The sequence below is a fragment of the Rhinolophus sinicus genome, linkage group LG01, assembly GCF_036562045.2.
Source record: "Rhinolophus sinicus isolate RSC01 linkage group LG01, ASM3656204v1, whole genome shotgun sequence".
Lineage (NCBI taxonomy): Eukaryota > Metazoa > Chordata > Mammalia > Chiroptera > Rhinolophidae > Rhinolophus > Rhinolophus sinicus.
The window spans coordinates 36,900,214-36,914,643 of NC_133751.1; the positions used below are offsets into that span (position 1 = coordinate 36,900,214).

General features: G+C 39.1%; 1 pseudogene; it reads left to right on the top strand.

The window, feature by feature from the left end:
- The first annotated feature begins 5,214 nt into the window (after positions 1–5,214).
- LOC141570586 (large ribosomal subunit protein uL10 pseudogene) lies at positions 5,215–11,897 on the top strand (annotated as a pseudogene).
- The last annotated feature ends 2,533 nt before the right edge of the window (positions 11,898–14,430 follow it).

Consider the following 14,430-nt stretch of genomic DNA (forward strand, 5'->3'; position numbering starts at 1 on the left):
CCCATTATCAGCATCCCACATCAGAGTGGTGTATTTGTTACACCTGGGGAACCCATGACACAGCGTATCACCCAGAGTCCATAGCGTACATTACTGTTCACTCTTGGTGTTGTACATTCTATGGGTTTGGACAAATTTGTGACATGTACCCATCGTTATAGTATCATGCCCAGTATTTTCACTGCCCTAAAAATCCTGTGTTCTGCCGGTTCATCTCCCCCCACTCCAAACCCTGTCACCCCTGTCATCGCAGCCACTGTCATCCCTCCCCACCAGTCCACAACATGATTGGTGTAGGTTGTCAGCCGCCACATTTGCTGTCTAGTGTTCTCCCTAGTCATAGGTCACTGACCCTAATGACATGTATTCACGAGTAATTACAGTGCTCTACAGTGTGATACTGAAAATCTCTGTGCTCCACCTATTCGTCCCTCCCTGGCCTCTAACCCCTGGCAACCACTATCTTTGTACTGTCTCCATCATTTCGCCTTTTCCAGAATGTCATATATTTGGAATCATACAGTAGGTTTTACAGATTGGCTTCTTTCACTTAATAATATACATTTAAGGTTCTTTCATGTCTTTCCATGGATTGATATGTTTTTGTTGTTGTTTTTAAGTGCGGAATAGTCACAGTTTATCCACTTTCTGAAGGACATCTTGGTTGCTTCCAGCTTTGGGCAGTTAGGAATACAGCTGCTATAAACACGCATGTCCAGATTTTTGAGTGGACATGTTTTCAGCTCTTGTGGGTATATACCAAGGAGCACGGTTGCTGGGTTGTATGAAAAAAAAAAAAGCTTAATTTTGTAAGAAACTGCCATACTGTCCTCCAAAGTGGCTGGGCTGTTTTGCATTCCCACCAGCAGAGAGGGTCCCCTTTTGCTCCACATCCTCTCCATTTGGTGTGATGTAAAGTCTCCTTGCGAACATGTATTTTAATTCCTTCTGGATAAAATACCTACGAGTGGAAGTACTGGATCATAGCATACGTGTATGTTTAAGGGCCAAAGGACTGTACCACTTTACATTCCTGTGTCTTTCCTAGTACTTGGTATTGGTCTTCTTAATTTTAGCCATTCTCATGGATGTGAAATTGTATGTCAGGGTGGTTTTAATGCATCTTTTCCTGATGACTAATTATGTTAAGCACCGTCTCACGTGCTAGTGACCATCTGTACTTTTTTTTGAAGTGTTTTCAAGTATTTTGCCCATTTTGTTTTGAGTTGTTTGTCTTTTTACTATTGATTTGTAGACGTTGTATGCATATGGTCTGGTAGTGTGGGCACCAGGCCTTTGTTAGATATATGTGTTGTGAGTATTTTCTCCCAGTGTGTTTGTTGCCTTTTCATTTTCTTATGAACAGAATAGTTTAATTTTAATAAGTCCACTCTATTCAGTTTTTTCTTTGATGGTTATGTTTTGCTTAAGAATTCTTTACCAACCCTAAGGTTGCAAAGATATTTTCCTTTGTTTTCCTTCTAGAAGCTTTAGATAGAGTCTTAGATTTTATGTTTAGGCTGGTAAACCATCCTGAACTAATTTGTGTGTATGGTGCAAGGTGGGATTGAGGTCCTTCTTTTTCATACAGCTGTGCAGTTGGTCCAGCATCGTTTATTGAGAAGACTTTTTACTCCATCGCATTGCATTGGTACTTTCTTGTAAATCAAGTGGACTGTTTGAACTCTCTGCTCTGTTCTTTTTGTTCTTAAGCCAATACCACGCTATCTTCAGTTCTGTAGTTTATCAGTCTTGAAATTACGTAGTGTAAGCCCTCCAATTTTGTTCTTTTTCAAAATATGTTGACGATGCTGGCTCCTTTCATTTCCATGTGCATTTTAGAACCAGCTTGTCAATTTCTACAAAAAAGGCTGGTTGAATTTTGATCAGGACTACATTGAATCTATCAGTCTGGGGAGTACTGATGTGTTACTATGAATCTTCTTTAGGTCTCATATAGTTTTTCTCAGCAGTGTTTTATAGCTCTTAGCATGCATGTTTTATACATATTTCAAAAGACTTATTTCTATGTATTTTGTGTTTTTGAGTCTATTATAAATAAATTATATTTTCCAAATCTTGTTTGGAAAATATACACAGAGGGTGGCAAAAATATGTATACACATTTTAAGATAACATCGCTTAAAATGTGTATACATTTTTTTGGCACCCCTGGCATATACTGTGTGTGTGTGTGTGTGTGTGTATGTATGCAATTTTTTAAGTTGACCTGATCTGTGAACTTACTAAAAATTAACTTATTCCAGTAAATTTTTGGTAGATGCTTTGGGACTTTTCTGTATATATAAATATCATCTACAAATATCCTTTCTAAACTCTATGCCCGTTCTTTTTTCGTTCTTTTTTTCTTACCTTACTAAACTGCCTGTGATATTCTAAAATGTTGAATAATAGTGATCACAGCAGATATCCTTGCTTGGTTCCTGATTTTCATGGGTAAGTTGTCAGTCTTTCACAATTAAGTATGATAATAGCTGTAGATTTTTCATATGTCTTACATCAGGTTAAGGAAATTTCCTGCAATTTCTGCTTTGCTGAGAAGTTTTTATCGTGAATGAGTGTTGAATTTTGTCACAAGCTTTTTCTGCACCTTTCTAGATGATCATATGGTTTGTGTTCCTTTATTCTCTTCATGTGACTATGTCTCTTTTTAATCTGTTGGGACTTTCTCCTCACCACAAATTAGGGAAGAGACCACTATTATTCATTTTTAACACTGGAACATCTTGGCATCATTCATAGAATATAGATAGGTTCAGGAGCATAATTTAGACACTTTGAATCAGATAATCTCCATAAAACACTTTATAAAATAAAAAGCACTGTTTGTATTTAGGTATAATTATTGACTTAAGCGGCCTATCTGCCCCCTAAACTTCTCTTAATCTCTGAAACTTTCACCATTGGTCTCCTGCTTTAAAAAATCAGTCTGAGGATATGTGTATATTTTGCAAACCCTGAGGGAATAGAAACAGAGCAGGTGACTGTTGTGGAAGCAGAGTGAGTGGGAGTGGGTCTGGGATGCAGTCGTAGAGACCTAAGGGAGACGCAGACCCTGGTTGGCTGGGCAGGCTGTTCCAGGTGGTGTGAGGTGGGCACACAGTCTCCCTCAGGTGGGTGGCCTGGTTTGCCTTCTCCGAAATGACAAGCAGAGCCATGGTTTCGGAAACCACAAACAGCTGAACTTGAGCAGTGTCGCATCTCTCTGGTTTTGTGTCATTCCAGGCGCCATGTTCGGTAGCTTGGGCTGCGAGTGAGGTCTCAGGAACTGCTGAGCACAGATTTCTGAGAGGTACTTTCTAGGTCCCTGGATGCTTAACCCCTTCCTTTGCTCAAGTGCAAGACTCAAGTTGATGGTAATCACTGAGGACTAGGAAGTGATCTCTAGTTCAAGTGTCCTTTGAAGACTAAACCTCTTTTGTACGCTTGTTTGCTAAGCAGTCATCCCATATGTATTTGGACCTTTCTGGTGCTGGAAACACTAGCTCCCAAGCTAACACATTGTACTTTGGAACAACTCAAATTCTTAGAACCCTTTAACTATTTTTCTTATGAAGCCCTTTCCCTCATTTGTTGACTTCTTTAGGTATATTCCTATTTACAAGTATTGATATCTATATTAAAATTTGATAACAAAAACTGAACAGTTAGTACAAGGTGTAGAGATGCCTTTCTCCTTAATTCTGAACATTGTACTTGTATTAATTCTTTTCCCACCAAAATGATGAAGTGAATATATATGTACAATTTGTAGTTAAATAAGACGACACAGTTCACATTGTGAGGGAGGGATATATGAAAATATGCATCCCTACAATATCTCAAGCAAACATAGGGCACTGGGTAAAAATGAATGATAGCTATATGGGAAACAGAATCATATCACTGTAACCTAATTTTTTCAGGAATGTTGTAAGGATCTGGAGGAAGCAGGGCACATACTATATCTTGAGTTTCTCAAGCCATTGATTTAATTAAGGATAATGCAATCATTGGTGACCCAGGAAATCATCAGCGACCCATCAGTTTAGCTCAGATGATACACCAGTCAGATGGCGGGAGGTTATACCGAGACATTATCAAGGAAATGGTGCCCGAGTGGGACAGCTCTTTTCAGCTAACCTTGCAGAGCTCAGTCTGGGACCCAGTTTTGTTTAATCCATTTTTATCCATGACCAGTAATGTACTGTGTGTATGTGCTGTTTCCAGAGACACTGGAAACAGAAATCAAAATAACCTGGATAAATTGAGTACTTACAAATTGGACAAAGTCAAATGAAGGCTAATTCCTTTTGTAAGTAGGAGGTTCAAATTGGAGAATGGTTGGCTTCATGCCTGTTCCTGGCAGAGAACGCCCCTGGGCCATGTGAATCCCAGTGTAGCTGAGCCATCAGTAACGGGGATGCAAGGACATGCAGAATAGCAACTCTCAGAAGTCAGTGCTCTGGTTAAAAATACTTAGATGAGGCTGAGAGCAGGCAGAAGATACGGTGAAGGTTTATGGTGGATTACATTTTGCGATAGAAGCCGGGACATATGCAGTAAGAGGAGAGGAGTATGAAATAGAACTATTAGAAGTATTTTGTATTAAGTAGGATGGGCTAAAATGCTGTAAAAATAGACCAAAAATGTAGTGGCTTAAACCTAGTACAAGTTTATTTCTCTCATGTAACAGTCCGAGATGGGTATGTCAGAGGACCCAGGAGCCAGCTTAAAGGAACTCTGAAAGGACGCATTTGGGAAAATTGAATCATTCAGGTGACAGTGGATTATAATACATGGAATAAAAATAAGTCCATGAATCCATAATATATGTCCAGGGGGAAAAAATTGGCAGCTCATACAAGCAGAATGAATCAGAGAATTAGAAAATCACTATTGGGGCAGCCGATGGCTCAGTTGGTTAGAGCATGAGCTCTCAACAATAAGGTTGCTGGTTCAGTTCTCGCATGGGATGGTGGGCTGTGCCCCCTGCAACTAGCAATGGCCACTGGACCTGGAGCTGAGCTGTACCCTCCACAACTAAGACTGAAAGGACAATAACTTGACTTGGAAAAAAAGGCCTGGAAGTACACACTGTTCCCCCAATAAAGTCCTGTTAAAAAAAAAAATGCCAGTGCTGCTTACTAGGCGTCCTCGTGAGAGTGCCATCATCTCTAAACCCCGCAGGGCAGTCCCCGACGCACCGCCGTGATGCCCAGGGAAGATAGGGCACCTGGAGGTCCAACCACTTACTTCCTTGGGATCATCAACTGTGGGGTCATTACCCAGACTGCCTCACCGTGGGAGCAGACAGTGTGGGCTCCGGGAGATGCCGTGGGTCTGCACGTCCCCCCTCGAGAGACCGATGGGCACAGGGCCATCCGAGGGCATCTGGAAAACATTCCAGCTCTAGAGACATGGTGGCCTCATCTCCGGGGAATGTGAGCTGTGTGTTCCCGAAGGAGGACCTCACAGATCAGCGACGTGCTGCTGGCCAGTAAGTCAGTGTGCCAGCCTGGAACACTGCTTGGGGGCCCGAGAAGACCTCCTGAGTCCAGGCTGTGGGCATCACCACTAAAATCTCCAGGGGCACCACTGAGATCCTGAGTGACGTGCAGCTGAGTGAGACGGGGGACCGTGGAGCCAGCAAAGCCACACTGCGGGACATGCTGAGCATGTGCAGGCTTGGCGTCCAGAGGGGCTCACGGGCGGCGTCCGCAGCCCTGTCTCTTAAGAGGCAAACAGCATAGTTGAAATTTCTGGGTTTGAAAAAAAAATTTTATGAGCAATGCTGACCATCTTATGTTTAATAGCCGTTTATCCTTTTTTTGTTAATTGTCTCTTCAAATCCTTTGCTCATTTTACTATTTCACTATTGGGTTTATCTTTGTCCTGTTTGATTTCAGAATTCTTTATAAATGAGGGAGATTAATATTTGATAAAGTTTTCCCAGTTTGTTGTTTTCTTTTGATTTTGCTATGGTTTCTATGCCAGGAAGTGGTGTTTATATTTGAGCTTACCAGTTCCTTAGAGTTGGAAGTATCTCTGGTTTCCAGTGTCGTGGAGGAGCCTGACTGCATTCTCATTCTTTTTAAATATCTTTTTACAGAAAAATAAGACACAGAATCAGAAAGCCTACACAACAATGTGCAGCTTAATGAATTATCATGAGGCAGACACTCTTGTAACTACCTTTCAGATAAGGGATAGAACTCGGCTCCAGAAGCTCTTTTTGGGTGACCTCTCCCAGAACCAACCCCTCTTCCCCATAATACAGTAAGCACTTGCTTGCATTTCAAAAAAATAGTTTTAGCATCCAAATATATACCCCTGAGTACTTTAGTTTAGTCTTACCCTGTCTTTTAAGTCTCTTTTACTCTGCAGATTACTTCCCCATTCCTTTTTTTGCGCCCTTGGCCTATTGAAGAACTGGACCATTTGACCATTAGAGTTTTCCAGTGTGACTTTTGCTGATTGCACACTCATGCCACAGCTCAGTACGCCCTCTGTATTTGTGTCAGTATGTCCGCTGTGCGATTTCTTTCCTTTTTTGAAAAATAGCTTTATTGAAGTATGAGTGACATACACTAAGCTGCATGTATTTAATGTGTACAGTTTGATACCTTTTGCCATATGCCTACACCCATGACAATACCACCACCGTCAGGATTGTGGACACATTTGTTATCCTCAAAGGTCCTTGTGCCCTTTGTGACTTCTTCCTCCTGCCCCTCCATATCTCCTTGGCAACCAATGGTCTGTCATTACAGACTGTGTGTTTTCTACGATTTTACATAAATGGAATCATGAAGCATGCGTTCTTTTTCAGCCTGGCCTCTTTCACTCAGCATAATTATTTTGAGATTTCATCCGTGTTTTTGCATGTATTGAGAGTTCCTTCCTTTTCGTTCCTGAGTAGTGTTCCATTGCATGGTGTACCACTGTTTCGTTTATCCATTCGCTTGTAGATAGAAGTGTGGATTGTTTCCAGTTTTGTGTACTCAGCATTTCTTGCAAATTAGTAGTTGGATCCAGAGATTTGATCGACTCAGGTTTGGCCTGGAGGAGGCACAAAGTGTCTGGTTTCTCTCCCGTTGTGATGAACATACCAGTAGATGCTTAACATCTATATCTGTTAATTCATGGGTGGGAGGTTGGGGGAGAAGAGCTGGTTGCAAAATGGTGGAATTTAGAGTCTGCAATTTATTTTTCATTTACAAGTTGGAACACCCTTTGAAGAGGTGCTTCTCCTCACGTACTATGTGGTTACCCAGTGGTATGTCTCCTATAAGTCAGGGTAACTGTGTTATTCTTTCCCTTAATTTACCCATTTTTAATTTATTCTCAATTCTGTGTACGAAATCTTCTTTTTATTTTCTCTTGGGAAACTGGTAATCTCTTCTCTTTCTTATCATCGTTTTGAAATTTCTGATTTGCTTTGGTATGGGTTTTCTTCCGTTGAGATGGCCACTGATGGACTTGCTCACTCTTGAAAAACCTTCAGTTCTAGAGAATAGTGTAGCTTTCTCTTCTTTGATTTCTTCCCCTTCAGTTCTTCTCTTTCTGTGACTCCCATTATTCAGATTTTGCACCTGCTGAATTGGTTCTCTTATCCTTCTCTCGATTTTCTTGTTGTATGTTTTCTGGGAAATACCCTGAACTTTATTTTCTAACTCTTTTGTTCAGTTTATCATTTCTGCCATCATATTTTTCTTTCCCCGAACAGCTTTAATTTTGTTTTCTGTTGTTTTAAACCATCTCCTTGTTTCATGGATGCAATATGTTCTCCCTGGAAACAATGAGTTTCTAAATAAAGTTTTCTTCTAGCATCGTATCTTTTCCCTCCAAGTTATTGTTCTGCTTGCGGGTTTTGATCTTTCATAGTAGAGATTTTTTTTGACTGTCTGGGGATCTTTGGATGTCGTGTCATACTTATGGGTAGGATATTATCTAGAATGTTTCCTTAGGGAAGACTCAATGTCATTCTCTTTATATATTTATTCCTGGGCTGATCACTAGAGAAGGATTTTTGGATCTTTGTTTTGTGATAATGGTATTCCTGAAATTCAGGTGAGAAAAAGAAGGCTGGAGAAGTCTCAATTTCTAGTATGTGTATTTTTCCTCCGACTCCCTGTTTGCAGCATTGTACTCCTCCGTCTTGAATTCTTCCCACAGTCCAGAGACCCTGTTTTACACTTGCCAGGAGAGAACACCTCCATTCTTAGTCCATAATTGGGGAGAGACAGTCACCTGTTGCACTAAGTCAGGGAAGGAAGACAGTTCAGCCCATCACAACAAAAATACCATTATCATGCCCCAGATTAATAATTCCTTAATATCCTCAAATTTCCAGTCACTGTTAAATTTCAAGTTGTCATTTATAAATGTAATGCTTTGTTCCAGTGAATTCAGATTAAGTTCTACACATTGCACTTAGTTGTTACATCTTAAATCTCGGTTAATATTGTGTGTTGTTGTTGATACAATTTGAAGAAATTGTATCAAAAAAATTAAACTGTAGAGTTTACCGCCTGGCTTTTACTTACTGTATCCTGCGGCGTTAACATGCTCGTTTGTGCTCTATTTTTTTGTGGACAAATAGTTGAATCCACAGGCTGATCGGGTTCTAAGTTTTTGGCAAGTCTACGTCATGGGCAATGGTGCGTCCTTCCTTCTCCCCCGTGGATGTTAGTAGCTGTGGATCATTGGCTGCCTCCATTAAGTACGTCAGGGGTTGCAAAATGGAAATTTTCAAATTTTATTATTCCTTACTCAGTCTTTGGTTAGAGTACTTCTATAAAAGTAAACATCTCCTCACTATTTTATCACCAAGTGGTACAGTTAGTTTATAAAAGGCAGGAAAAATGCTTGATTCTTTCCCTGTATTTACCAGTTTACAAACACAATGACCTGGTTCCTTGGTGTCCTCAATGACAAATTACATTTGCATGTTCATTTCAGAATCAGGTAGCAACTCAATTTACTGCTTTTGTAGTGGTATTATGAGAGGGAGTAAAAGTAATTACATTTATTCAGACAGCCATCCTTCATTGGAAGTTGTATCATAATTTATGTAGCCAATTTCCTGTTGTTGGATATTTAAATTAATTCCAGGTTTTTAATTGTATATCCAGTATTGTGAGATGTATATCCCTTAAAAATTCAGTAAAATACACTATTTTCAGTGTATAGTGAGTCCAAATATAGAACCTTTTAACCTCTATAAAAAGTTCCCTGGTACCCCTTTGCCCCCACTTGACCCCAGATTTCACTGATGGTTCATCTAGCCTTACAGAGTTGTTTTGCTGTTCTACAATTTCATATAGTTGGAATCACACAGACTGTATTCGTTTGTGTCAGGTTCTTTTTGTTCAGCATGTTTTTGAGATTTATCCCTGTGTAGCATGTATCAGTAGTTCATTCCTTTTTATTGCTGAGTAGTCCATTGTGTGGATGTACTACTATTTGTTTATCCATTCTGTTGATGGATATATGGAAGAGTTCCAGTTTGAAACCATGGTGAATAAAGCTGCTACACAGATTTGTGGACAAGTCTTTCTGTAGACACACATTTTCATTTCTCTTGGGTAAATATGTAGGAGTAGAATTAATGGATGAAATGGTAGTTGGATGTTTGACATTGTAAGAAACCTCTGAACTGTTTAAACAGTGCCTGAGAAGTCTAGTTCTGTTTCTTTGTCTACACCTGTATTGTCTTTTAAATTTTAGCTATTCTAATAGGTTTGCAGCAGTATCTCATTGTGGCTTTCATTTGCATTTCTCCAATGTTTCTGTTCAACTCTTTTGCCCATTTTCTAATGGGCTAATTGTCTTACTGAGCTGTAAGAGTCCTTTTATGTTCTGAATCCAAGTCGTTGTAAGTATGTTCTTCCAGTTTGTAGCCTGCCTTTCCATTTTCTTAACTCTGCTTTCAAAAAGAAGTGTTTGTGTTTTAACAAAGTCCAGTTTGTCAACCCGTGTATTTGCACAAGTGCACGTGCCCGTCCCAAGAAAGTGATGCCTGTTGTAGTGAGTTGACTAGTGTGTCCCAAAATTCATGTCCATCCAGAATGTCACCTTATTTGGAAATAGGTCTTTTGCAGATGTAATTAAGGTAAAGTCATACTAGATTAGGCCATAAATCCCATAACCAGTGTTCTTATAAAAACAGGAAAGGACACAGAATGAGGTGTGCAGGGGGAGAATACTGTGTAAAGATGGAAGCAGAGAGATTGGTGTTATGCTGTCAGCAGCCAAGGAATGCCAGGAGCCACCAGAAGCCGCTAGAGGCATAGAAGTGTTCTTCTCGAGATCCTTCTAAAGGAACCCAGCTCTGCTGACACCTGGATTTCAGACTTCTGAGACAATACATTTCTGTTGTTTTGAGCCACCCAGTGGTAATTTGTTATGCAGCCCTTGAAAACTAGTACATCTATGGAGGATCAGAAAGATTTTTCTCCTGTTTTTTTTTTTTGGAAATGTCAGTTTCACTTCTACCTTTGGTCTTATGACCTATTTTGAGTTTATTTTTGTGTACGGTATGAGGTAAGGGTTAAGGTTAATTTCTTCCCATTTGGATAATCACTTTCCAGCACTATTTTTAGGAAAGACTGTTCTTTTCCCCACTGAATTACCTTGCACTTTTGTTGAACACCAATTGGCGATAAATGTGTGGGTCTACTACTGGATTCTCTTCTGTTCCATTAATTTTTGGGACTATCCTTATGTTAATACCACCCTCTTCATTTCTGTACTTTTATAGCAAGTCTTAAAGTCAGGTAGTATAACACCTCCAACTTTGTGGTTCTTAAAAATTATTTGACTCTGCTAGGTCCTTTATGTTTCCATATAAATTGTAGAATCAGCTTGCCAATTTCTGCAAAAAAAAACACAGAAAAAACCTTGCTGAAACCTCCAATCCATTGTATTTATCATGGATTTAGATCTTCTTTCTACAATGTTTTAAAAGTCCAGAATACTGCGCTTCCATGCACTTTGCCAGACTTATCCCTAAATGTTTCATATTTTTATGCTATTGTAAATGTTTATTTCATTTCCCAATTGTTTATCATAAGTATATGGAAATATTTTTTAAAAATTAATCTGCAACATTGGTAAATGCACTTGTTACTGTAGCTTTTATTGTAAATTCCTTAGATTTTTGTAAGTACATAATCATATCACCCATGATTAGAGTTTTACTTTTTTTTTTCAGTCTACATGTCTTTTATTTCTTATTATTGCCATCTTACACTGGACGGCCAATAAAATGTAGAGCAGGAGTGGAGGATGGACACTTTTGCATTGTTCCTGATCTCAGGGGGGAAATGACCACGCTTCATCACTAAGCATGAAGCTAGATGTAGGTTTTTCACACAAGCTTTTTATCTGGTTGGGAAGTTCCCTTCCATTGTTTGTGAGAGTTTTTACCATGTTGGGCTTTACGTGCTTTTTCTATGTCTATTCAGATATCATATAGCTTTTCTCCTTTATTCTGTTTACATGGTGAATTCCATTGATTTTCTAATGTTAAACCGAGCTTGCAGTGGCTGTGATGTAGTAGGATATATTCTTTTTATAGGTTGATGGATTTAATTTGATGATATTTTGTAAGGATTTTGCCTCAGTGTTCTTGAGGGATGTTGATGTACAATTTAGTTTTCTTGAAATGTCTTTGGTTTTTGGGTTAGGGTAATTCTGCTCTTATAAAATAGCGGGGAGGTGTTTCTGTTCTCTTCTGTTCCCTTTAAGTTTGGTATTTCTTCCTTAACTGTTTGGTAGATTTCATCAATGAAGACATCTGAGCCTAGAGTTTTCTTTGTGGGAAGGTGTTTAAGTTCAAAATCAGTTCCTTTAATAGGGATTTTTTTAAAAATGAGTTTTGGTAGTTAGTGTCTTTCCAGAAATTTGACAGTTTCATCACATTTGTCTCATTTGGTAGAATAAAGTTATTCATAATAGGAAAATATTAAGAAAATCAGGACAAAACAATGCAAAAGTAATTAATGTATTGGAAATTAAAATTGAAGTTTGATTTTACCATTTTCCTATACTAGCATTGTTGCTTTTCAGTTTTTTCTACTATAGCTTTTTAATTCTAAGTAATTTTAATACAATTTATATATAAAATTTATTAGTAATACATGCTGTTAAAAATTTGCAAAGGGTACTGAGAATTATAAGAAATTGTATTAGTCAGGATAAGCTATAACAAATAATCAGAAAATTTTTGCAGCTTAATGTAACAAACTTTTATTTCTTGTTCACACTATATATCCATTGTGAATCATCAGGGGCTTTGCTCCACACACTCACTCAAGGACCCAGGCTGACAGGCTGACCCCATCTGGAACACATGGCCTCTTTATTCTGTGGGTCAGGGGAAGAGAACACTGAAGGGGCTCTCTCCTGCAATTACAAGCTTTGGCCTTGTAGCCCATTGCCCAGAAATAGCCACATGGGCCCACCTAATTGTAAAGGTCAAGGAAATAAAATCTTCCTATGGGCTTAGAGGCAGAAAAGCAGCAGGTATGGGTGAGCACTAGTATAATTCTGTGCCCTGGGTTAGTTACCTTTTCTCCTCCTCTGAGATAATCCCTACTTCCTGTCTTCCTGCCTGGCTCCAATGACCTTCCTCGTGGCCAAGCTCGTGTGCATTGGTGGAAGTTCTCCTGTGGTCCGGCAGCTCACTGATGCACATTTTACTGTGTTCTTCCTTTGCAACTCTTATCTCATGTTATCATTATGTAAATGACACCTGGGGAAGGACAAATCAAGAATCCCTTGCTAGTTGCTTTAGCAACATGAAAATTTCAAATTTCTTTTTAAAACTTTGTTTTAGAATATCACTGAAAGATACACAAGTAACTGGTAACAGTAGTTTCAACTAGGGAGGGAAACTGGACTGGACAGTGAGGAGTCCGGGTGAGGGGTGTTGAAAGAGCAGGTATGATGAGTAATTTTCATTGTATACATTTCTGCAACTTGAGTTTTGTACAATGTAAATTATATTACCTATTTTTAAAAATAAGTTAACTTTTGTTTTCTTAATTTTCTATATTGAATCTAATTATACTATGTAAATGAAAACAAAACACCTGTTCAAAAGTTGTCATACAGTTGAATGACATTTTTTCACTGAATTTTGACATACCAAGCAAAGACCACATTTTGAAAATTAAAAAAAAATTTTTGTATTTACCTTTTGGAGGAATAAAATTACATTCTTCAAATAGATCAGTTAGTTATGGTACTTTGGGTACCAGTAATCAACAGTCACTGTCATTTGGATGTTACCTTTTTGGAAAGCTCTTTTACATACATAAATTGGGTCCCTTTCTACATTTCCAGTTGTGAGTTGAGCCGTAATTGAGGGTTACTGGAGAAATGAGTTTTGAAATCAGACCTGGGACTACACTTTGGCTCCAACACTGCAGCCGCAGGAAACGTGCTCATTAGCCCCCAAGCCTGTTTCCTCCTGGGAAAAGAATACATAGCCCTTAGATGACTGTAAGGATTAGAGGACGGGCACGGCAAACCCCTGCCCAGGTCACTACATTCTCTCCCCAGGCTCTCTCCAGTCTCTTCAGCGGCAGCAAATCCAGCAGCAGCGCGCTCACCCTTCCCGCACAACGGACCAGAGCGCTGTTATCTGTGCTTATCTTCCCATCGTTTGGTTCAACTTTTCTGAGATTGCATAACACAACTATTGATTATACTACTACTGTGACGTTACTAATGAAGTTTAGTACCTATTTAGAAAAGGTATTTTTTTCACTCTCAAACTCTCGTGAATGTAGAGGACTTTCCAAAAGATCCATGAAGTGTGATATCTACAACTGATTATAGGTGAGGATTCAACTGTCTGCTGTTGAGCCACAGACACTAAAGCAATTTATGAAATGGGAAACAGTGCCACTTTGATTTTCCATTCAAAAAATTATTTATGTTAACGTGCAACAAGTGTCAAAGGGTCCTGTTAACCAAAAAAGATAGAAAACTGCTCGTTTAGACTCCAAAGCCTGTGGGTGAAAACTGCAATATAAGCAAGCTTGCTTTAAATAGATGCCATGTTATATGCACCTGTATCTCAGTGTACTTGGTGGACTTTCAATCTAAGTATCCCCTCCCTTCCTTTTGCTAACAAGATTATAAGCAGTTTGTTATGGGCTCCAATACCACAGAGAGTGACAGCTTTTCTAAGCAGAGATCTGGAGCCAGTTATACTGAAATCCAGTTACTAAGATAGCTGTTCACAATGGTTAGTTTTGCTGTTTTCTATCTTTTACATAGACCTTCTTCGTGTGGCATTTTGGTGTGCCAGGAACCAAAAGTAAGATGATTGAAGGCAGGGAAACTGAAATAAAATAGGAAGATCATCAGCCGAGAAAGACCTACTAGAGAAAAGCACAGTAAGTATGTTTTGTT